The 21,284-nt window shown below is 47.0% G+C and overlaps 1 protein-coding gene across 1 annotated transcript in view; it reads left to right on the forward strand.

Annotated features, from left to right (window-relative positions):
- The first annotated feature begins 3,051 nt into the window (after positions 1-3,051).
- Positions 3,052-21,284, forward strand: part of CUNH1orf21 (chromosome unknown C1orf21 homolog) — a 196,857-nt gene continuing 178,624 nt past the window's right edge. Inside the window, exon 1 of the mRNA XM_055624496.1 lies at positions 3,052-3,421. The gene's annotated coding sequence lies outside the window, so the exon portion shown is untranslated. The remainder of the gene's footprint in view (positions 3,422-21,284) is intronic.

The raw sequence follows: 21,284 nt of genomic DNA on the forward strand, positions 1-21,284 counted from the left end.
TCTATGTGTATACCTGGTAGCAGAAGATGCCCCCGAGCTGGATGTACAGATGTACAGGTGGTTGTGAGCCACCATGTGGGTGTCAGGAGCAGAGCCTGGGCCATCTGCTAGATCGTCAAGAGCTCTTCACATCGCAGAGCGGTCTCTCCAGCCCCAGGCAGTTTTGCAGTTATTAATGCTGCGTGGGTTAAGGGCACCTTTGCCTCCAGTACCTAGTGGCAATCCTTTCTGCTTCCTTCTGCTACATGATTTTTTTAATCTTAAAAAATGGCTCCAAGTTGTAAACACCTCATGCCCTAATGAAACTAGATTGCCTGTGGTCAGGATGAACACTTAAATAGAAGATTCTGTCAATGAAATTCAAATGAATAGTTTCTCCGAGGAGCAAATAACATCACGGTATACTGGGACCTGATAAATTATCTGGTCCCCTAATGAGATGTTTAATAAATGTGTGCTGACTGAGTAACAGTAAAATAAATGAAAGGGAAACAGTCAGACTTGAAGACTTAATAAGTGCTTCTTTCTGGATGGTGGAATTATGATGGCTTTAAAATTTTTTCCATATTTAGCTTCCAAGTTTTTCACATTAAAAAAACAACAACAACAAACAGCCAAATTCACAGCCTAGTGTGGTGACACATCCCAGATTTTCCAGCACTTAGGAAGAAGACGTTGGAAGATACAAGTTCAAGGCCAACGGAGGCTGTGTGTTGTTTTGTCACTCAGAACAACAGAATCACAAGGAGCATGGAAACACTTGGACTAACTTTCAAACTAGCTTTAAAAGTTCACGGAATGGTTGGGCTTTCAGCAGGACCGTGTGCAGTGCTTGCTCTGTGGCCTTCTGTCACCTCTGAGGATTTCAAGTCACAGGGCAACCCCAGAGCTTCTGGCTTGGGAGATCTCTGAGAGCCCTTGTCTGAGACTGGTCAGAAGGAAGAGGGTACAAGACAGGTCTACTTCAGAGAGCTCTGGCTGTTTAGGAAGGTCTGTGCAGATGAGGAAAGGCGAGAGGAGGTGAAGAACACAGTCCAGGTTCCTCCATGTTCCCTGTATGTAAACGCTGACACGGACACACACACATACATCTGCTTATGTTTTTCTTTCATTTATCACCAGTGAAACTTTGGGGGCCACGTCCTATCCGCACCAGAGAATGGTTGACTACATTTCAAGAAACTCAGCAGCAATGATCAACCTCTTCAAGAAGGAACTTAAAGAGGAAAAAAAAAAAAAAAGAAGCTTGCTAACTTTGGGGTTAACACATATTGAAAATGATCACCCTGTTTATTTGCTTCTTATGCTAGACACCAAGTGTCTTCCTTGGAGGGCCACCACAGTTATTTTCTTCTTGCTTTCTTATGGAGCTCCCGAGGAAGAGACCACTATCAACTGCTTTTTGCAGGAAGAAAAGCTGGCTAAAAATTCCACAAGCACTTCGCCTTCCTAGCCATCGCCTTTCAAGGGCTTAGGCTGCAAATCCAGGCTACAAAAAGAAAAATAAACCAAAATATGGGTACTTAAAAATGCAATCCAAGTTGAGTTTTACGAACAATGTAATAATAGCCTTTGACACTGAAAAAAGAGATGAAAAAAAGAATTGAATTTAAAAATAAAGAGGCCAACTTCCCAGACACTAACGGGTAGGCTTTAGCTCATTTCATTAAGGGGAATTATGAATTTGCTTTTCAATTAGGTGTCATATCTCTGTCACAGCTGTGTCTTTTTCTGTCTTCCAACTTTACCCTGGCCGAATGTGGGAAGTGAATTCGGGTGTGTGTGTAATCGGTGACGTCTGGGAAGGATCTTTTACCCCCATTGTTTTCTTGGGTGTCCTCGCTCTGGGGCCCTGACATTCTTCACAGTGTCTAAGGCAATGAAGGGAGCAGGGAAGCGCGGGGAAGCTGCACAAAAGACATGCAAAGCCTATCAGCGCCGAAAGATCAATTCAGTGTGCCCAGTGTGCCTGGGATGAGGAGAAAAATACTTCTTCCCAAAGGGAAGGACATCGGTTGACCTGCGGGGGTCCACAAAGAACTGGCCCGCCAGCGGGGGTGGGGGGTGGGGGGAGACGAGGACGGGCTTTCTAGGTCCCCAGTCAATGTCTCCGCTGGCGCGCCCTCGCCCCCTCTGTCCTAAGAGGCCCGGGAGGGTGGGGGAAAGCCGAGCAGGGCGTCCGCGTCTTTCCCCAGCAGCTCTTGGCTTCTCCCACGTCGCAGACGCTCCCTCCTTCATTCATCTTGCAGGCACTGCAGCTCGGAGGCAAGGTGGAGCCGTTCAGAGGCGGGCCTCGTGGCCTTGGCGGCGGCCCGCCCCGCCTCGGAGGGTAGGGCGAGGCAGCGCCAGCCTGCCCGAGTCAGCCCGGAGCTGGCACGGTCTCTCCCAGGTCTCTGGATCTGCAGGACACATCCCCCCTCCCCGCCTCAATCTCGTGAAGCCTCCATCCGCACCCACGCCTCCAACCAAGTGACAGGCCCGGGAAACGCCAGGCGAGATACAGCCTTCCGATCTAGGTCTGCCTCCCCGACTGCACGGGTGCGCGCTAAATCACTCACACACACACACACACACACACACACACACACACACACACACACACCTCACCCTCCACGCAAAACATACACACACACACACACACACCACGCTCCGGCTGCACCCACGCGAGCCGCACAAGACACACTCCGCCCTTCCTGCAGCGTTCGCGCACACACAACAGCCTTCCTGTAGCACGCGTGTGCATTCACCCACCAAGCTCGCTCCTGCTCTCCCTGCAGCGCACACACACACACACACACGCACACACGCACACACGCACACACGCACACGCACAGGCAGGCACCCAGCCCCAAGCCCGTCCACCCTCCTCCCTCCCGGCTACCCCCGCCGCGCAGCCGGTCTTCCCGGAGCGCCGCGCCCGGCGGCCTCCGCAGGCCCCGCCCCGGGGGAGGAGAGCCGGACGCGCGCGGGAGCCGGCCAGGGGAGGGGACGGGCGGCGGGGGAGTGTCTGGCTGCCCCCGCCCCTCGAGTGAGCGGCTGGGCGCGGAGGTCCCCTCCCTCCCCGCCCGGAGCCTGCCAGCTCCCGCTCGCTCCCTGCCCACTCCCGGGGGGCCGATCCGTGGCGCGGGCCGCCGCGGCCACCGCTTCTTTCACACTTTAGTTGCGAGCCGCGCGCCGCGCTCAGTGACTGGAGAGCTGGCCGCGCGCCGCCTTCCTGCACGCACGCACGCGGGCCGGGCTCCGGGTTTTTTTTTTTTTTTTTCTGCTTTTTTTACTCCAGGCGGCGGGGAGGAGGGGGAGCCCCCGGCCACACTGTAGGGAGGAGGAGGACGTGAAGGAGGGAGAAAGAGCACAGGCGAGGAGGCCAGGGGCGGGGGGCGGGGGGCTTGCCACCTTCGGCCCCCCCCGCGAGCGCCCCAAGGTAAGCGGGAGCCGCCGCCGGCGCGCTGGGCATCCCGGGTGGGCGAGGAGGGAGGCCTGCGGGGTGTCTGCCGGAGGGATGGGAGCCCGGATCCCCGCGCTGCCGGCGGGCTGCCGGTGCTGGGCTGCCGCTGCCGCTGCTGCGGGGTTGCTAGCTGCAAGGGACCGGAGCCGGGCTGGGGGGAGCTGCGGGGGGAAGGGGGGCGTCTGCCTGCGGGGTGGAGGGGCTGGGATGCGGTTAGGGCTGCTGACGACTTTCGTCACATCGAGGCCTGGGTGGCTGGTGTGAGACACCCCTCCCTTCCCACCCGCACCCCGCGCCGCCCTCAGCCTTCCTGCTCTTCTCTAGCTTTGCCTGTAGCCGCTGTTACTTTGCAAGCAGGAGCAGGGAAAGGGAGGTGGGGTGGGGGGAGAAAACCACCCAAATTTAGAATCTTTGGCTAAGTCTCCGAGTCGCTTCTCTCGCTCCCGCTGATGGGATGCGTTTACGTGGGTGATGCCGATCCCCCGGGTTTCCGAAGTTTTGACCTTTTCGGAGTGGCTTGTTTTCTGTACATCTGTTTGCCTTCCTGGTTGTATTTATTATTCGTGCCCTTGCGCGGCAGCCCGAGGGTGCTTGGTTATGTTACGGGAGCGGATTTCTCTCCCCTCTGCAGGCAGTTCGAGAAGTGCCGCGGTGGCTGGGCTGCCTTTGCTCAGCTGCTTAATGTCCTTCCCTATCAGTCGCCCTGCCCCCTCCCTCCAGAGAGATATTTTTTTTTTATACCCCTGTTTAATGTGTGTGTGTGGGAGAAGTCCCTAGGCTGAAAGGCTTTCATCGCCCATTCATTCCTCCTGTGAAGGCCCTGAATGGCTCAGGCATGTTGATAAAATTTGGGGGGGTGCCTTTCCTTGCTCATGGAGTTGCACGGGCCAGAGATAAAAATATACACACCCGAACACATTAATCTTGAGAGATAGCAAATAGCAAGCACAGTTTGGGAGGGAAGTGATTTGTTTCCAGGAGGAAGTTGGCAACCTATGAGATACCTTCGTCGCATGTGAGTTAGGGAAAGTGTTCTAAAATAGAGCTTATGTTCTGTGTAGATGGAAGACAGCCATAAGTTCAGCTGCTGAGCAGCTCTGAAAGCGATGCACCTTGATCAACCAGAACCTCCAGTGAGGACGCTCTACACTGACTCACACACTGGGAGGGGGCCGGTTGGCCACGGGTGCCCTGCAGTACTTTTTACCTTTTAGACGCATGGGGGAACTGACAAGCTCATTACACAAATGGTTACAAGGAACACCTTCCAATTCAAGGCGCTGGTGTTCCCGTTCTACCTAATGAGAATAACCTTTGAGTTGGGTAGAATTGGGCCGTACCAGGATGAAACAAACACGGGTGGAGTGGGCCTGGACTACTTCAGCTCCCAGGGGGGAAGAGTGCGTGATGTTTAAGGAGGGTCTGCTAAGCCGGAAGTACAGATTTTGGGGGTGGGCGTGGGAGGGGCTCTACCCTTTTTCATACTTTATGTAGCTGGGTTATGTGGCTGACTGAGTGTGTGCTGTGTTGGCTGTTTGGAAATCCAATTGATGGGATTTGGAAATTACCCAGGATTCCATCATCTGGTTTTTTTTTTTTGGGTACTTGACAGGGTAGGAAGGGTCAGTGGGATAGAACAAGCCAGCATACTTAGAGGCATCAGGCACTGTGCTGGAGCTAGCACTTCCGAGATCAGAAATGCTGCGTTGAAGTGCAGTCCCTAGATGTTTGGTACTGGGCAGCCTAGGTTTAGAGCCCAGGACTGCTAAGAAAGAAACAAAGGCAAGAGATCTGGATCCCTTAGGTGGAAGAATGTCTGGGGAGGGGGGGGGGATGAGGCACCTCTGTCCTTTAGCTCTTGCCCTTAAACTTGACACACACCATATCTGATTTTGGAACAAGTAACCTTACTTGCCCTCCCTCCACTGATTGGTAGGGAGGTAGAGAGGATTTCCATCCTCCAGCAGGAAAAAGTTCATTCTACAAGGATCCCAGTGTTCTTAGCATCTCCCTTTTCCAGGGCTAGAAGTTTTCACTCCAAATTGAAAAAACTTACAATTTTGTTTTCTTGGCTGGTAATTTCCCTCCTCCCTAGCCTACCTCCATTAACCATTTTGTATGGATTTCTGGGAGCTGATACATAACACATACAAACATACATACATACATACATACATACTATGTTTCTATGAGATCTTGTCTCAAAGGAGGTGGACAAAGTTCCTGAAGATGACACCTGAGCTTGTCCTCCATTCTTCAGATGTGCTTGCATGTGTGTTCGTGCACACGCACACACACATGCACACACACACTCTTGAAGAGATTTGAGTCTCTTGAAGAGTCACAGATATGAGTGAGGAACATTACACTTCATTGGTACTGTCTGTTGTGACTGATTCAAATGTGCTGCTGAGGATGAAGGTATCTTGCACCATGTCCAGGCCGTAGGTGTTTTAGTGTTGTGTTGGATTTGGCACTGAGCAAGCTTTGCTCAGTGTTGTGTCTGAGTGGCTTGCTCTAGGCTCTCGTCCGGCCACTTCTATTGCATGTTCTTTATCAGAGAAGATGTCAAAAGCTAGTGTCCCTGTGCTTCCCTTAAGTCAGAAAGCTGCAGGAGACGTTTATCTAGAGGAACCTAAGTGTGCCAGTTACCACAGGCTCGAGTGAACTCCTCTGTAGAACTGGTAGCCATACAAACAGCTTTTGTGGCAGGCACGTTTAAATACAGGGGTCACGGGCTTTCAGGTCCTTCTAAGTTTTCTTCTAGCCCTACTTGGAGGACAGCTCCAGGGTGAGACTACGGTGATAGTTCTGGCTGGACGTGGTGCAGGAAGAATGTGAGTGAACAGAAAATGTTCAGCTCGCATTGTCTCATAACACAATGCCTTGTTTTCCTTCAGCTTGTTAGAATTGAGCATGAAGGGGGCGTGGCCCCGCTTTGTGTGTCCTGAATCTGTTTTTCCCCCTGCCGTGTTGCTGGTGTCTCAGGCTGTGGCTGGTGGTTTAAACTGTTTAATTCTGCATCTCCTCGTGGCTAAACTCATGGAACCCAGACTCATCAGAGCTAGGGGGTTGAGGCTGTGCACAGGAATGAACTGGGGTGTGTCAGCAAGCTCTCGCATAGCAGCACACTGCCCGTTGTCAGCCAGAGGCGAGGCTTGGCACATTTGCTCTCACAGTGCAGTTTTACGAGGAAACGGTTTTTACGTAAAAGTTGATTTGCCTCTAACTTTTCAGGAATACAGCGACCATGTCAAGCAGCCCAGACATGTAGTAAATAAGGATTCTCCGTGATAATGGAGGGGTTAGACTTAGTGCCATGAAAAAGTACATCTCTTCAAAAATACCATTTTGGAAATGATTATAGGGCAGTCTCCGCCCCAAGGTGAGTAGAGAATTTCGGGGGGGGGGGGGCGGCACAGGTGCGAAGGCCCCACACAGTGTACGTGCTGGGTGTTCAGACTTTCTCTGACCCCTCTCTGCTTTAGTATGTAGAAGTATGTTTAATGACCTTTTTATTGACGGCGTGTTTGTGTGCATGTGAGCACATGTACATGCGTGTGCAGAGGGTAGCTTTCAGAGGTTGGGTTTCTTCCTGCAACGTGCAGGTCCTAGCGGGTCAAGTCCAGGTTGCTAAGCTTGGGAGCTGCCACCTGTAGTCAATGAGCCATGTCACTGACCCAAGAAGAAATAATTTTATGTTACTAATATGTTTTTCTTTTAAGCAAACATGTGCTTTTTAAGCTATTTCATGGTCCTTCTTCGAGTTTCCCTCCATAGTGTGGGGTGGGGGAAGTAAATTGTATTTAGATAGGTGCCTGACAAAACCCTGAAAAGCAGATTGCAACAGACAGTGCTAAATACTGCTTAGAAAACTGCACACACGCACACACACACACACACACACACACACACACACACACACACACGGAGGGTGAGGTAGGTCTTTTGTACAGGAAGAACTACAATACTGAAAGTGCATTTCAAGTAACAGTGACAGTTTTGACTTCTAGGGCTCATAATTCAAGAGCTTATCCGAAGCGGTGAGTAGGTTACACACACACAGACTTTTCATTTAGCCTGACTGTCTCAGTTCTGAAGTTTAATTTCACAAGTTACAGTTGCAATAAGAAACAAGATGACATGCTGCGGTTATGCAATTATGACAGGAGTGCTTGGGGCTAAACCAGGATAGGATCAACACGGAGTTGAATGCACAGCCGTGTCTGCAGTTGCCAGGTGCCGAGGCGAGCCCTCACTTTCTTGCGAACATGGAGCTGGAAAACTGTGTCTCCTCGGCTGTAAGTCTCTCTGCCCCCTACACCTGGGAAAGAGTGCAGCCTTCCCAGTCTGGATTCAAGCTGCTGACCGTTCACCGCTCAGAAGCCCCCACGGCAGCTGGCAGGGCGTACTACTTTGCACTTGGAAGTCACTCAAGCAGTGATCAAACCGAAGGAATTAACTTAATTAGTTCAGGTCTGCAATGTCTTAAACCTCGGAGAAATACATTAGACGCAGGCATAGTTTTTAATAAATCTGTGTGATAGTTTATTAAGAGTTGTGCATTGCGCCTCAGGGTGGAGTTTTTGAAACATGTCGGTGGGCATGGCAAACAGGATGCTCTGTTAGATAACTTCCACTCTGGGTTAGGATCGTCTCAGTCTGGAATAGCTATCATTTCCACAGCCATTGAATCCTTCTCTCCTGCCACTTCATCTTATCCACCTGAGGAGCTCAGCCAATGCCTCTACCTCTTATCATCTCTTAGGGTTTTCTTTTTGTGTTTAGAATCTCCTTAGACATTCAACTGTAGTGCTAGCAATCAGGGGTTTCCACGCTGGCGTCTCTCCTGGTGACGAGGTCCTGGGAGAGCTCTAGCACTTCCAAGTCCCAGTTTATTAGGTTTACAGCTGCTTCCTCCAAAATAACCTGGAAAAAAAAAAAAAAAAGCAATGTGGAGCCCTGCCCAGGGCAGTGAGCTCACCCAGGCTCCCAGCATCCTGTGGCTCTCTCGGAAATCTGTTCTCTTGGGCTGGCCTCACCTACCTCCAGTTCCTCTGCCAAGTATCCCTTTCAGTTCCCAGAGCTTTTCCATGATCGTCTGTCCCATACATGTCCACCCACAACCCTTCTGGCTTCTCCTCCCTCCAGTGTATTTTCACCTGCAAGCCGTGAGGTCCCTTCGAGAACAGGCTGCCCTAATACCTGCTGTCTTAACCACATCTCAGGAGCCACTTTCCTGATGTTCCTCCCACCTGCTGTCTGGCTGCAGACTTCCTGCTTCCAACTAGTCTCCTCCCCTCTGCCCTCAGGGCTGCTCTGCCTGAGTCCTGCTCTGCTGCAAGCCGCGCACACCTCCTCATCCTTCCCACCTTCTTTAACCCCCTTCAGGCCTTACATCTCCCAGCACATACCTGCCTCGGCCTGTTTCACAGCCTCCTGCCAGCCATCTCAAACTGATGTGTTTACAGCATTCGTGAGTTGACAGTGGCACACTTCGCACCTCGCAGGATAGATGGAGTTGGAGCGCTAGAAATTCAGGGAACTTTCGGACTCGGACTCGGTTTTCACTTTTGATCCCGCAGTGCTTTAATGTCGACTTTGAAAGACTCCCCAGCAGCAATCCTCGGAGCATTGCGCTTCTTTGCCTCCCTTGGAGAGTCCATCCTCTGCTGGATAGTAGTGAAGTACCCTGACAATGATGATCGATATTTTTGAAAAAATTTGATCACCAAACCTTGGAAAAGCATTTCGGAGCCTTCCATAATAGCCCCACTCAAAGGCTTTCTTATGCACCAGGTTCTCTCTGCTAGTCCCGAGTAGAAATGGATTTCTCTCATCTTCTTCATCTTCTCTTCTCTTTCAGTTAAATCAATATTGCTATCACTTGCAAACATCATCCCCCCCATCACAGTTTTTGTGCTTTTACAGTTTTCTATGAGCGTTTGGTAAGCTCCTGGGACACATTTGTTTGTCAAGCAAAGGGCTCTGTAGTAAAACCTCACGTTGTCCATCTCACCTCTCAGTCTGTAGTCATCGCTGACCTTTCCAGGAAGATGAGTGAGTGGAAACAGCAACCTGGCGAATGGAAAAATGTTCAGTGCTGGGACATGATCTGAGGTCCCAGGTTTGATTCTCAGCTCTGGGGAGTGGGAAGGTGGATGGGAGGGGGAGACAGACAGATGGGGACAGACCATCTACATACACACACACACACACACACACACACACACATACACACACACACACACACACACACACACACGCATGCACAATGTATAAGCCATTGACCTGTTAATGTGGGGCTAGTGCAGTAAGCGAGCCCTTGTGCAGCGTGGCAAGGACACAGTGGGGGACACGGTGGGTTTAAGTTAGCCTCCCTCTCTGAGGGCTCTCTGTTTTATTTGATGGTAGCTGATTTCGCAGTAGTCTGAGTTCATCGTCAAACTCATGGACTGCCGTTCACTTGATGACTCACAGCTTTTCCTGCCCAAGGCGTACATTGTTTTCCGGGGAATGTGGGGACATTTTTTTATACCCGTTCTCAGAGAGGTAGGCGGTAAGTGAAGTGGGGTTTGTCGCAGCCCCTAGAGGCGCTGTGTGCATCGCAGCTGCTCCTGACCTCTTCTCTTTGAACCCCAGTATTGAGAAGGCCTGCCTTCATTGTCTCCAACGTGGCAGACGCCTTGGATTCACACGGCTTCTCACCAGAAGATCCGAAGGCCCTGGGTCGAGTAAAGTGACGCAGAGGTGGTTCCTGTAGGCCAAGAGTTGACTTCAGTTCTGTCTGCAAACTCGGTCAAAAGCAATTTTGCTACGACGGTCACGTAACAGTTCCCAGGGTTAGACGGTTAGACGGGAATGAGCAGCATAAACCTTGCTGTGCGTCTCACGGATACTCTGATGGACGAATTTTCACAATTTAGGACTCTGTGAGCTGCATAATATCTGCTGGAAATTCAGTTGCTCTGTTTTCTATGTTAGGGACCTATGACTCTCCAGGACAAACAAATCTGCTTACCCTTTGTGGCTTCCTCAGGCCGGCCCTGGGGTGGCTTCCCTCTTGCTGTTTCTCTTGACACTGCCCTTTCTCAAGTCTGTACTGTATCCTCTACCCATCATTTATTTACTTTCTTGGTCCCAGCTCTTCTGTCTTCCCTGCTGAGTCAGAGGAATTGATTGTGTTGTGTAAGTAGTTATTGGTTGATTGACAGCTAGTAATTGATTTGAGGCTTGAATTTTTTTTTTTTTTTTTAATGAAAATGGTGCTCCTGTTTAAAATTCTCTTTAACTTCATGAGGAAATCTAGTTTGGACCAGGAAAGATAGTGTTGTTGTTGGCCAAGGTGAAGGCACTAATCTTTCTTACTTGCTCCAGTAATTTATTGAGCAAACATTTGCTTTTGTTGGTGACTCTCTGTGTCATCTCCGTGCCTGGCACTGGGGAGATGCTGGAGATACAGAGATCAGGAGGCCTGGCCCTGGCTTTGTGTAGTTCCCAGGCAAACCGGAGATTTGTCATGTGAACACATGCTCTGTGGTGAATACACAAAAGGTGCTTTGGGAGCTGAGATAAGAAAGTAGTCTGAGGAGATGGGCCCACAGGACACCCGTTTTCCCTGGGAACAGTTTTGGTTCACTGCCCCTGCTCAGCACTGCTGACAAAGTACCCTTTCACCCCTCTGAAAGGCTCAGGTTGGACAGTTAATTACGGTTTGATACGTTTTTATTTTTCTCACTCTACTCATTCATGGACTCTTAGAATGGCATTTTGGGACAAACAGGTCTGGAAGCAGGGGGAGGGGGTTCGATGAAGCAGCCCGCTGCAGGCAGCAGAGCCTCAGTGATGAGGAGCCACATGGATTTGGTCCTTTCCGGGTGACAGAGAACTGGAAGCTGAGGTTGATGACCTGTGTAGAGTTTGGACCTTTACCCAGCATCTACGCAGGGGGAGTCACGGGAAGAAGGAAGACACCCATTTTTTAAGTGGTCTTTTCCTGAGTGTGAGACTAAAGGGGGACAAAGACAGAACAAGTGTCTTATTATTACCAGCCTAGGCAGGGATGCTGAGAGCTAAGCTAATGCCTGGACAAAGAGATAGATAAGACAAGGATTATTAAAAAAACAAAACAAAAACCCAGAATTGGAAGGAACCAGTAAAATTGGGCAAAAATAAAAAAATGATGAAAGAAAATTCAGAATAACATTTTCTGAATGTATCATGTTCATTGAGATGAAAAGCCAAGTAAGTACTGAGTAAAAAAGTTAGCAAATCAGTTAAAATATAGTCTGTTTTAGGAATGTCTGGTCTCTCAGATGGAGAGGCATAATGGGTAGCTGAGAGTCTGGCCTGTCTTTCAGAAGAGAGGTTGGGATAGAATTACAGGTTTGATCTCAGCACAGTCATCGTTTCTTAGGGAATCATTTTGCAATTTCCACGGCGAGGTTAAATCCACCTCTATTCTACCTTCTTACTGGACCATGCGACCCCTCCCTCATATGTCATCTCAGTGTTGCAATTGCATGTTCATTTTTGTGATTTTTGGATTAATATTAATACTAACACCCCAACCCAGTGAAGCACATGAGGGCAAGGTTGTATCTCTTTGATCCTCCCTATTAGAAAGAATCCTGTCATACATGGGGGGGGGGGGGGCGCCCATATTGGATATGTGGATATGTGAATAGATGAATGAGGGAATGCATGCATGAATGAATGAAATGTGGTAGGTGATATTGTGGTTTGGTATGAGAAATTATACATATAACATTGAGTTCTGGGAAACTCCAGCCTTCAAGATGTGTGATAGAAAGGACAGAGGGTAAAATTGCAAAACGGAGGGTCTCAAAGAGGGAAGCCAACTCGGCAAGAGAGGTGTCTGTGAGAGGGGAAAGAAAAGAGCAGTGGTGTTTTGTTAGAATTCTGGAGTGAAGAAGTAAAATAATACTGATGAACTTTATTCAGGATTTGTGATGTCTCTTATTAAAGAGAGCTAGGACTAGCTGCTTCATTGAAGAATATCAAATATTTCCTCGCTTCTTAAAACCAAACCAAAACCAAAACCCAACCTCGCTGGCAACTTGCCATTGTTACACCAGGTCATGCCTCAGTGAAGTTCTATCACTGTGTTAGTTTGCATGTTCAAACTCTCAACTCAACACTATGTAACTTTTGCCAGCACCTCTTGAAGTGGTAACAAATTGGGCTGTATTATGGAAGGAGGGTGAAACGGCACGATGTTTAATCATTGTGAATTTATGAGTGTGTGCATTGATTTATTAGGGGATAAAAATACAGTCTGCAGACGAATAGCCGTTAAGACTAACCCACACTGTCGCAACATTATCACAAAGATGGCTAAGTGTCTCTTTCCAGAAGTGGGGCCAAGAAACGGTGTCATTAATGATTTGTGGTATAAATGGGGGGCCCATCCAGGCTCTGATTTTCTCGCTCTCATTCTCTGCAGAGAGTAAAGGTAGAGGCGGTGATGCATCCTAACGCAGTGGGAAGGATTCAACAGGCTCTCTTCAGCTTCACCCACCTCGCGCCTGTGATGGTGACTTGCAGTGACAGGATTTGACAGTAGTGCTAACTGAAGCTAATGTGTACTGAGTATTTACTCTGCTCTGAGGTACTGTGCTGAGTGCATCCCTCTTCTTCAGTGCTTGCAGTAGCTAGCTGCAACAGTTACTCTAGGAGCCGCATGCTTAGGATCTTGACCAAGGTCTTGTGGGTAACAAGTGGTGGTGATGAGACCAGAATCCATTTTTCTGACTCCATCGTTAGGCTTTTAAGGATCAACCCCTTGCCAGCTCTGTCCTCTGCTTTGCCTGATCTCCTCACCTGTGTTTCTTTTTGAACCATAATTACAGACATGGTTATCATCTTCTCTGTACCTACTAGGTTTCTATTTCTAAATGGTAAGAAGCTTTTTTTTTCTTTTCATATAGCCATAATATTACTGTCATGCCTAAACTTTTTAAAAAAATAAATCTTTTTTTTAAAACAGATATCAAAAGAGCAAATTCTCTTGATTCCTTCCTTCCTTCCTTCCTTCCTTCCTTCCTTCCTTCCTTCCTTCCTTCCTTCCTTCCTTCCTTCCTTCCTTCCGTGATTCTCTTGTGGTATTTAGGATCTAAATGATGTTCACAGCTGAGGGATGCATTTGTTTTTATAGATTATCTCTATCTGCATTTCTTCCTCATTTTTTCCCCTAGAGTTGATTTGTTGAAGAGACAGTTGTGTCTTGGGAGGTTTCTGCATTCTGTGACTTTTCTGGTTGCATCTTTACATGCTCTTCTTTCGTGTTTTTCCTGCACACTGATAGCCCATCACATGGAGTGGTGGCACACGTCCCATTACACTGCAAGAGTGGTCACAGACACCCTGCTTCTTTGGGGAGGAGTTAAGAGACAGGTAGTAAGTGAGGTGCTGAGACTGTAATCCGGGCTCTAATGGATGACTCAGTGGGCTTTGCTGTTGTCAATCTGTGTCTTCCATAATAGAATTATCTCAGGCCCTTCAGGCCACTGAAGGTCACTGTCATTGCAAAACAGGTTATAAAATCAGGATAGTCTGCACTTGCTAGCTGGGATTTCTCTCTCTCATTAAATGTATCGGCCATTTGGTTACCTTCAGGTATGTGTCTTTCGGTATAATTAATGATTGGTTTCCTCCCCTCTATTTTAATTAATGTTCAAAATAATGAGTTGATTTTCTAGTACCTTCCAAATGAGACCAGTGAAGTATTTGTTGTACTGTGTATGCACATATCATTATGAACACATGGATTTTCCTGCAGTTTGTGTTTAAACCCCCTGTAATTATTTATTGATTTTTGTACATTTTTTTTTTTTCTAGACAGGGCCTTGCTTTTAGAGCAGGCTGGCCTCCAGTTGGCAATCTTCCTGCTTCAGCCTCCAGATGGTTATTTATTTTGAAGCTTATTCTGTGTTTTTTTTTTTTTTTTTTTTTTGTTTTTTTTTTGTTTTCCAGTGGGAGAGTCTTTAAATTGGTTTCTGAATCTGCTTGACAAGTCTAGGAAGTCATGGGCAGACTTGTTACTTTATGGTTTAACAAGGTATTTGAGATTACTGTTGCATTTTTAGTGCTTCAGATCTTCATTAGTGATAAGTGGTATTCAGACACCAGAGTCTAGATATTAAGGTGTTTGCCGCCTCCAAATCTCATTATTTGCATTCTCAGTAGGCAGGATTAGGAAGGCATATATGTACATACATATCTACTGAGATACAGTTATAAACACATATGAATATATGCAGATGGGAGATGCAAATTAATATGCATAAGTGCATATTTATGTATAATTTCATTTAAGGTAATCAAACTTTTGTTTTTTCTTCCTCTTAGAAAAAGCAGTAGCATCCTGTAGTTTCGTACATTCCTACATTTGCACCTAATGGTGTGTTTGAGGGGTCACTATTAAGAGTTTTCTCCTTATATCTTATAACTCTGACTCTGTTGATGTACCCAGATCATTCATTTGAAAATGTGGCTGCTTCTCCTCTGCTGCCCTTCCATTGTAGCAGGGAGTGGTTTGCTTGTGTTGATAGAGATTCAGTTGCTAATCGAACAAAACACTTGAGTGTACAGGCCTGCCTTGTGGGTATTTGCTAGTATTTGAGGGTTCATCTTTGTGATTGGTTCCATGAGGCCGACTCCCTGGGTCAAAAGATAAACACCATGCAGTCTTGGTCAATGCAGTGGTCCCCTGTTGCCCTTGGAGATGCCGTAAGATCCCCAGTGGACGCCCTGAAGTGGCAGATCATGCCAAAGCCTATTTTTTTTTCAGACCGCTAATGAAACTTACTTTATACATTAGACACAGTAAGAGGTTAAGATTAAACAATTGTGACACTATGCTTGTAATAAAAACTTTTAAAATGTGAATTATGTATTTCTGGATAGTTCCATTTAGTTTTTTCAGATCCTTACCAAGAGATATACTGTAAAACCTTAGTATTTTTGTTACGTAAATAGTGAGAGGTGATGATGTACTCGTAATTCAATACCCTCCTCCATCTTGAGTCAAGGTCTGTTGTGTCCCAGGGCCTTTGTAGCCAAGGATGACCTTGAACTTCTGATCTTCGTGCTTTCACTTCCCAAGTGCTGGGGTGCTTTTGCACCAACATGCCCAGTTTTGTCTGGTATTGACGATCAAACCCATGGCTTCGTGAGTTCTAGGCTAGCACGCGTCCTGCTGAGCTTCACCCAGCCCTCCTTGTATGTCTCTTATAATGAGCGGCCCTCAACTCTTCTCATGATTCTGGCCCAATTGCTCCTCCCCCCATGAGTCATCTCTTAATGTTTTCCTTCATTGTTATATTTTCAGTTTATCATTTGTCATTTTCACCGATTGCACTGTTCATTATATAAGTGATCTGTTTTGTCGTTTTTATCGCTTCATGGTTTTGAGTCATACTTTGGAAAAACTGTCCTATTTTCTAGGCTTTAGAGTAATACTGTATGATATAATATAATTAATATATAGCCCATGCATGTGATTTGTTAATAGCTATGTTAAATATGTCGATCAGATTAATTATATTTCTTTTAACTCAAAAACATTATTTTAATGTATTTTAAATGATCGATATTTAAGTTTTTATTAGTGCATATTATTCAAAAATAATAAGTTTCATCGTATTTCATACAGGTGTAGAATGTAAATATGTATTGATCATATTTCCTAAAATTTTAAGACTATATGCGTATGTTTTAACTTAAAAAAGAAGATCTAAAAAGACTTTTGTGCATGTGTGTGCATTTGGAACGTGTGCACAGGAGCGCTTGGAGGCCAGAAGAGAGCATCACACCCCTGGCACTGGGGTTACTGGCAGTTGTGAGCCACCATGTTGGCGTTAGGGATGGAACCCAGGACCTGTGCAGCAGCAGTGAGTGAGTGGCCTTGGCCTCTCAGCATCTTTTCATCTCAGTGCTTTAACTTATAACACAGCTCAGCGTCACACTAGGCTTTTATTGCAAATACTTGGTCTGTATTTTGATTTCACGATTTGCAGTTGGAAAATACTAATTTCATAGAACTGTGTGCTCCTGAGTGAACTGAATGCCAGTTGAGTAACTGAGTGAATACAAGTGCTTGGACTTCAGTTCCATGTAGGTAAGAGTAAATCAAATGCTATTCAGTTCCCGTGCGCCCAGTCGCCATGTGTGGTTGGTAGCTGCCCTTCTGGAGAGCCCAGGCATGGGCTGTGTTGTCTCTTAGTAGTTGTGTGATTTTTGTCATTAGCATTTCACTATGAGTTTATTTTAACGGATGGTGTGGAGACTGGATCCAATTTCCTCCTCCTTCAACATGGTTGGTTATCTGGGTATTGCAAGCCCCTGCTTAAAATGTCCATTTTTTTGCCCATTGATTTTAGATAGGCCCCCATTGTAGAATTAATTTCCATAAATAATCGCTTGTATTTCTACATTTTCTCTTCAGCTCTGTCCCTTCATGCTCCAGTACCCTGCTGTTTAATCATAGTGAATATAGACTATATTTTAATATTAAAGCCATTCATGATGCAATGCCATCTCATGCTTGGCACATCTATCAATGTGAAGGGTTGGGCGAAGACATGGGGCAGATGGGCCATGCCCTGGTGATGGTGATATCAAACGGATGCGATAATTATGGCAAGAGGTTTGGAATACATCATTCCCTTAGCCATCAAGATAGCAGAATGGGGTCTCCTTACCATACGTAAGTAACCAGTCTGGGTGGGAGCGGTAACTGCAGTTTGCCATACCGGCATTTCCAGTTTTTATATGTGCTGAGCTGATTTCCCAATGAGAAGCTCTTAAACAGGTACAAGAATGCCTGGAGCAGCGCCGTTGACGATAGCGAACCCTCCTGAAATGGCCGGCGCGTCTGCCGACCTCGCGCTGAGTGAGGCAGCTCTGCATTGTCCGAACAGGAGCGAGAGTAGCCTACACCTTGGCAAGTCACCCTGCAGTAGCCTGCTGTCTTGTCTTCCCACAAGCCCGCGTGCTTTTCACGTTGTGATGATTGAGGTGGGGAAGGAAGAATGGGACCTTGGTATGGTAGGGCGTCATTCACGTGAGGTTCAAAGATGCTTAGAGCCCTTTTTTGTTGAGTGAGAGATTCGTGTATCGGAAGCTGTGTTCAGAAGAGCAAGGGGGCGATGGTAATGGTGCACAGGGGCCGTGGACGCTGCGCGGTGAAGGCAGGCTGTGCTTGGGAAATTTCATGGGTCCTTGCATGGTCCAGAGATAGGTGCACAGATGCTCATTTTGCTTTCATACCTTGAAATCTGCGTGCACTATTGGCTGGTTCATTGCAAACGAGGAGCCGGACAACAGCAGCCCAAATCTGGACAGAGGCTAAGCAAAACTCAGAGTGAATTTAGGCTGGTGAAAGGCTGCCAGGTTTTTGTTTCTGTTTCTTATTTCTTAGCAATAACTTCTCAGTTGTATGAAAGACTGAAGGCAAAAGAAAAAAAAATTGTGTTTCATATCTGTGTCAAGCAGCAGGAAGTATGTTCTCATGTAGTATGTAGGCACAAGTGACTGTGTCATGAGCAGGTGTAATATATGTTGACGTGTCAGCCCTTCCTTACTGAGCAAGAGAAACTGTAAGTAGATGATCATCATGACCATTTAATCTCTCTCTCACTCCCTTCCTTTCTTCTTCCCCTCTTTTTCTTTCCTTCCTTCTTAGTCAGGATCTCATATACGTTAGGCTGGTCTCAAATTCATCACTTAGCAGAGTCTGGCCTCGAACTCTTAATCCTCCTGGCTCCACCTCCCAAGGGCTGAGATTATTGGAGAGTACCAACCATGCCCGACGAGAGCAAATATTTCAAAGCGAACTCTTTTTTTTTATTTTTTTTTATTTTTCTTTTTAGTTACATTTTGTTAACTCTGTGTCCCAGCTGTATCCCGCTCCCTCATTCCCTCCCCAACCCCACACTCCCTCCCTGGTCTCCTCCCTGCCCCTTTCCAAGTCCCCTGATAGGGGAGGACCTCCTCCCCTTTCATCTGACCCTGTTTTATCAGGTATCTTCAGGGCTGGCTGCAAAGTCCTCCTCTGTGGCCTAACAGACTGCTCCTCCTCTGGGGGGGGGGGAGGGTCAAACAGCCTGCCCTTGAGATCCTGTTAGAAATAGTCCGTGTTCCCCTTACTTTGGAAAACTACTTGGTTACTGAGCTACCACAGGCCACATCCGAGCAGAAGTTCTAGGTTATATCCATAGATGGTCCTTGGTTGAGTGTCAGTCTCAGAAAAGACCCTGTGCCCAGATATATTTGGTCCTTGTAGAGCTCCTATCCTTTCCATATCATACTAACTTCCCTTCTTTCATATGATTCCCTGCACTCTGCCGAGGGTTTGGTTATGAGTCTTAGTGTCTGCTTTGAAACACTGCTAGGTAGAGTCTTTCAGATGCCTTTTGTGGTAGACTCCTGTCATAAGTTCAATGCACATCCCATTTGTCTTTCTAAATGAGGATTAATCACCTTCGCCTGTGTCCACTTTCTTGATTATCTTCTTTAGGTGTGTAGATTTCATTATGTTTATCATGTCTTGTAGGTCTATATAAGCGAGTATATACCAAGTTTGTCTTTCTCCTTCTGGGATACTTCACTCAGAATGATCTTTTCTAGATCCCACCACTTGCCTGCAAATTTCATGATTTCCTCCTTTTTGATTGCTGAGTAGTATTCCATTGTGTACAAAGCGAACTCTTAATAAGCCCGTGTTATATGCCAGACAAAGGGTACAAGAGCACATTCAACTTGAAAAGCAGCCCTGTGGGAACCCAGACTTGGTTTTCTTTTTGCAGATCAATAAACTGAAGTCCAAGAGGGTGAACGACTTCTCTGAAGTCACACAGGAAGTACATGGTGGAGTTTTAACAGAAGTTTATCTGGCCCCTGAATCCACACTCATAACTTCTGTGCCTGAACGTTCTAACTTCTGCTGTTTCTCTCTGTTGAGAGCTTCAGCTTCTCCTCTGTCTCTTGTTGCTTGATGGAGATCCTCCCAGAAAATTTAGGGAATTCCCTCAGTCTCTTGGGCGCAGTCCTTCCTAGCATCTAAGGGAGTTCTAATGTCAGCTGTAGACTTGCCCAACTGTAGAACTGCTAAGCGGCTGTTTTCTGCCCTTCTGACTTGCATGGACCCATTGGCCTGAGTGGATTTTATTCCATGGGAGAGCCTGTCTCTGTGTCCGATTCCTTGTTTTTAAATATAAAGCCTTCCCTAGTTGTGTCCCCAAGACTAGTCTGAACTCCCAAGCCTTCCTTAGGTACGAACCCCACCTACGTCTTTCTCCAACTTGTCAAGTTTTAGTATCTATGGTGGCTTCTTACTTCCCCAAATACCTACACATTCCAGTGTATCATGATAAATCAAACACAGTCCCCAGTCGTTTCTCTCTGTCATTGCAGTTTTTAAGGAGCAGAGTACTAAGAATTCCTCCTTTGGCTTGAGCGTGTAGATGTCTATCTTCTCAAGTCCCCATCTACTCCTCCCCCCTTTGAACTGATATTTCCATCAGCAACTGCAGCTGACAGGGGGGACTGGGTGGCAGAATGGGAAAGAAAATTCAAATGAGCAGATGGTTGCTAGGGAACCCAGTTTACTCAGAAATTATGACTTCCAAAAATTATGGAGAAGTCGCAGGAAAACTGCTTGGGAACTGCTGTCCTTTCCTGTTTTGATTCGTGCTCCTGAGGCTGTTGAGCCCCTTTGCCTGGAAGCTGATATGCTAGCTGTTTCAGGGGAAGAAAAGTGGAAAGAAAAAAGCTAGGAATGCAGGTACAGTGCCCGCTTAGCGCCTGGGATGCACAGGTTCAATCCCCAGCACTAGCAGAAGGCAGTGCCTCGTGATCAAAAGGAGAAAATCAGGGCAGGAGTGAAAATGGTTGGGGACTGCCCACCTCTCCTCATCTGTAGGCCCTTGGGTGCCTCTTGATGACCATGAGAGGTGCTTTTAGAATGACTGACAAGCCATATTTGTATATTTCTTTCATTTCAGCTTCTCTGAGTCCCTGCTAAGTGAGCTTTGGGTTCAAGTAGCAGGAAACGTACTAGCTCAGGATTTAATCTTTACTCTGCGTGAAGATGAAATCTTCATTTTGTTTTCTACTTAAAAAAAAAAAATCATGTTTCTGAGTAGCCAAGTTAAAACCTAAGCACATTTCCCTCGAACAAACTGTGTGACTTGAGATGAGGCACAGTGTGAACATGGGAAGGAAGTACATCCAGCTTGGTTTTCTACACTGTCAGGTCAGGCACTCCCCATCCTGGAGCCCCTTTTTTGGATCTAACGTGTTGCAAAGATAGGATTCAAGTGAGGGCCAGGGATTGATGTCAGTGACGGAGAAGGAAAAGCAGCCCTGATATTTATGATCAGGTATTGTGTTTTGGGAAGTGTGATTCCTGTCTGAAGGTGTGGCCAGCTTACCTGTTAAAAGGCAGGGAAGATGGGAATGGGGAGAGTATTGGTTGGGTGAGCACTTCCTGCCTTCAGGGGCCCTGGGAGACATCCTTGCAGTGTAGGAAATGCATTCAGGATGCTCTTCCTATTCAAGAAAGACCTGAGCCTCATTCTGAGCCTCATTCATTGTGCTGGGAGGAGCCAGACTCGTGTGTGAGGAGGAGTAAGGGAGACTTGTGGAGACTGGCTCAAATTTGGATGCACATAACATAGTAAATGAGCCTTTCCCTTCTTCCCTTGTCCCTGCATCCCCTATTACTTCATGGAGTGTGAAACCAATTGCAGTTGTCATGTTTCGTGTGTTCACGATAAGCGAGGGGGAAAAATTAAATGCACGCCTAGACGGTATT

The sequence above is a fragment of the Psammomys obesus genome, unplaced genomic scaffold (genome assembly GCF_907164565.1).
Source record: "Psammomys obesus unplaced genomic scaffold, mPsaObe1.curated_primary_1811, whole genome shotgun sequence".
Classification (NCBI taxonomy): Eukaryota; Metazoa; Chordata; class Mammalia; order Rodentia; family Muridae; genus Psammomys; species Psammomys obesus.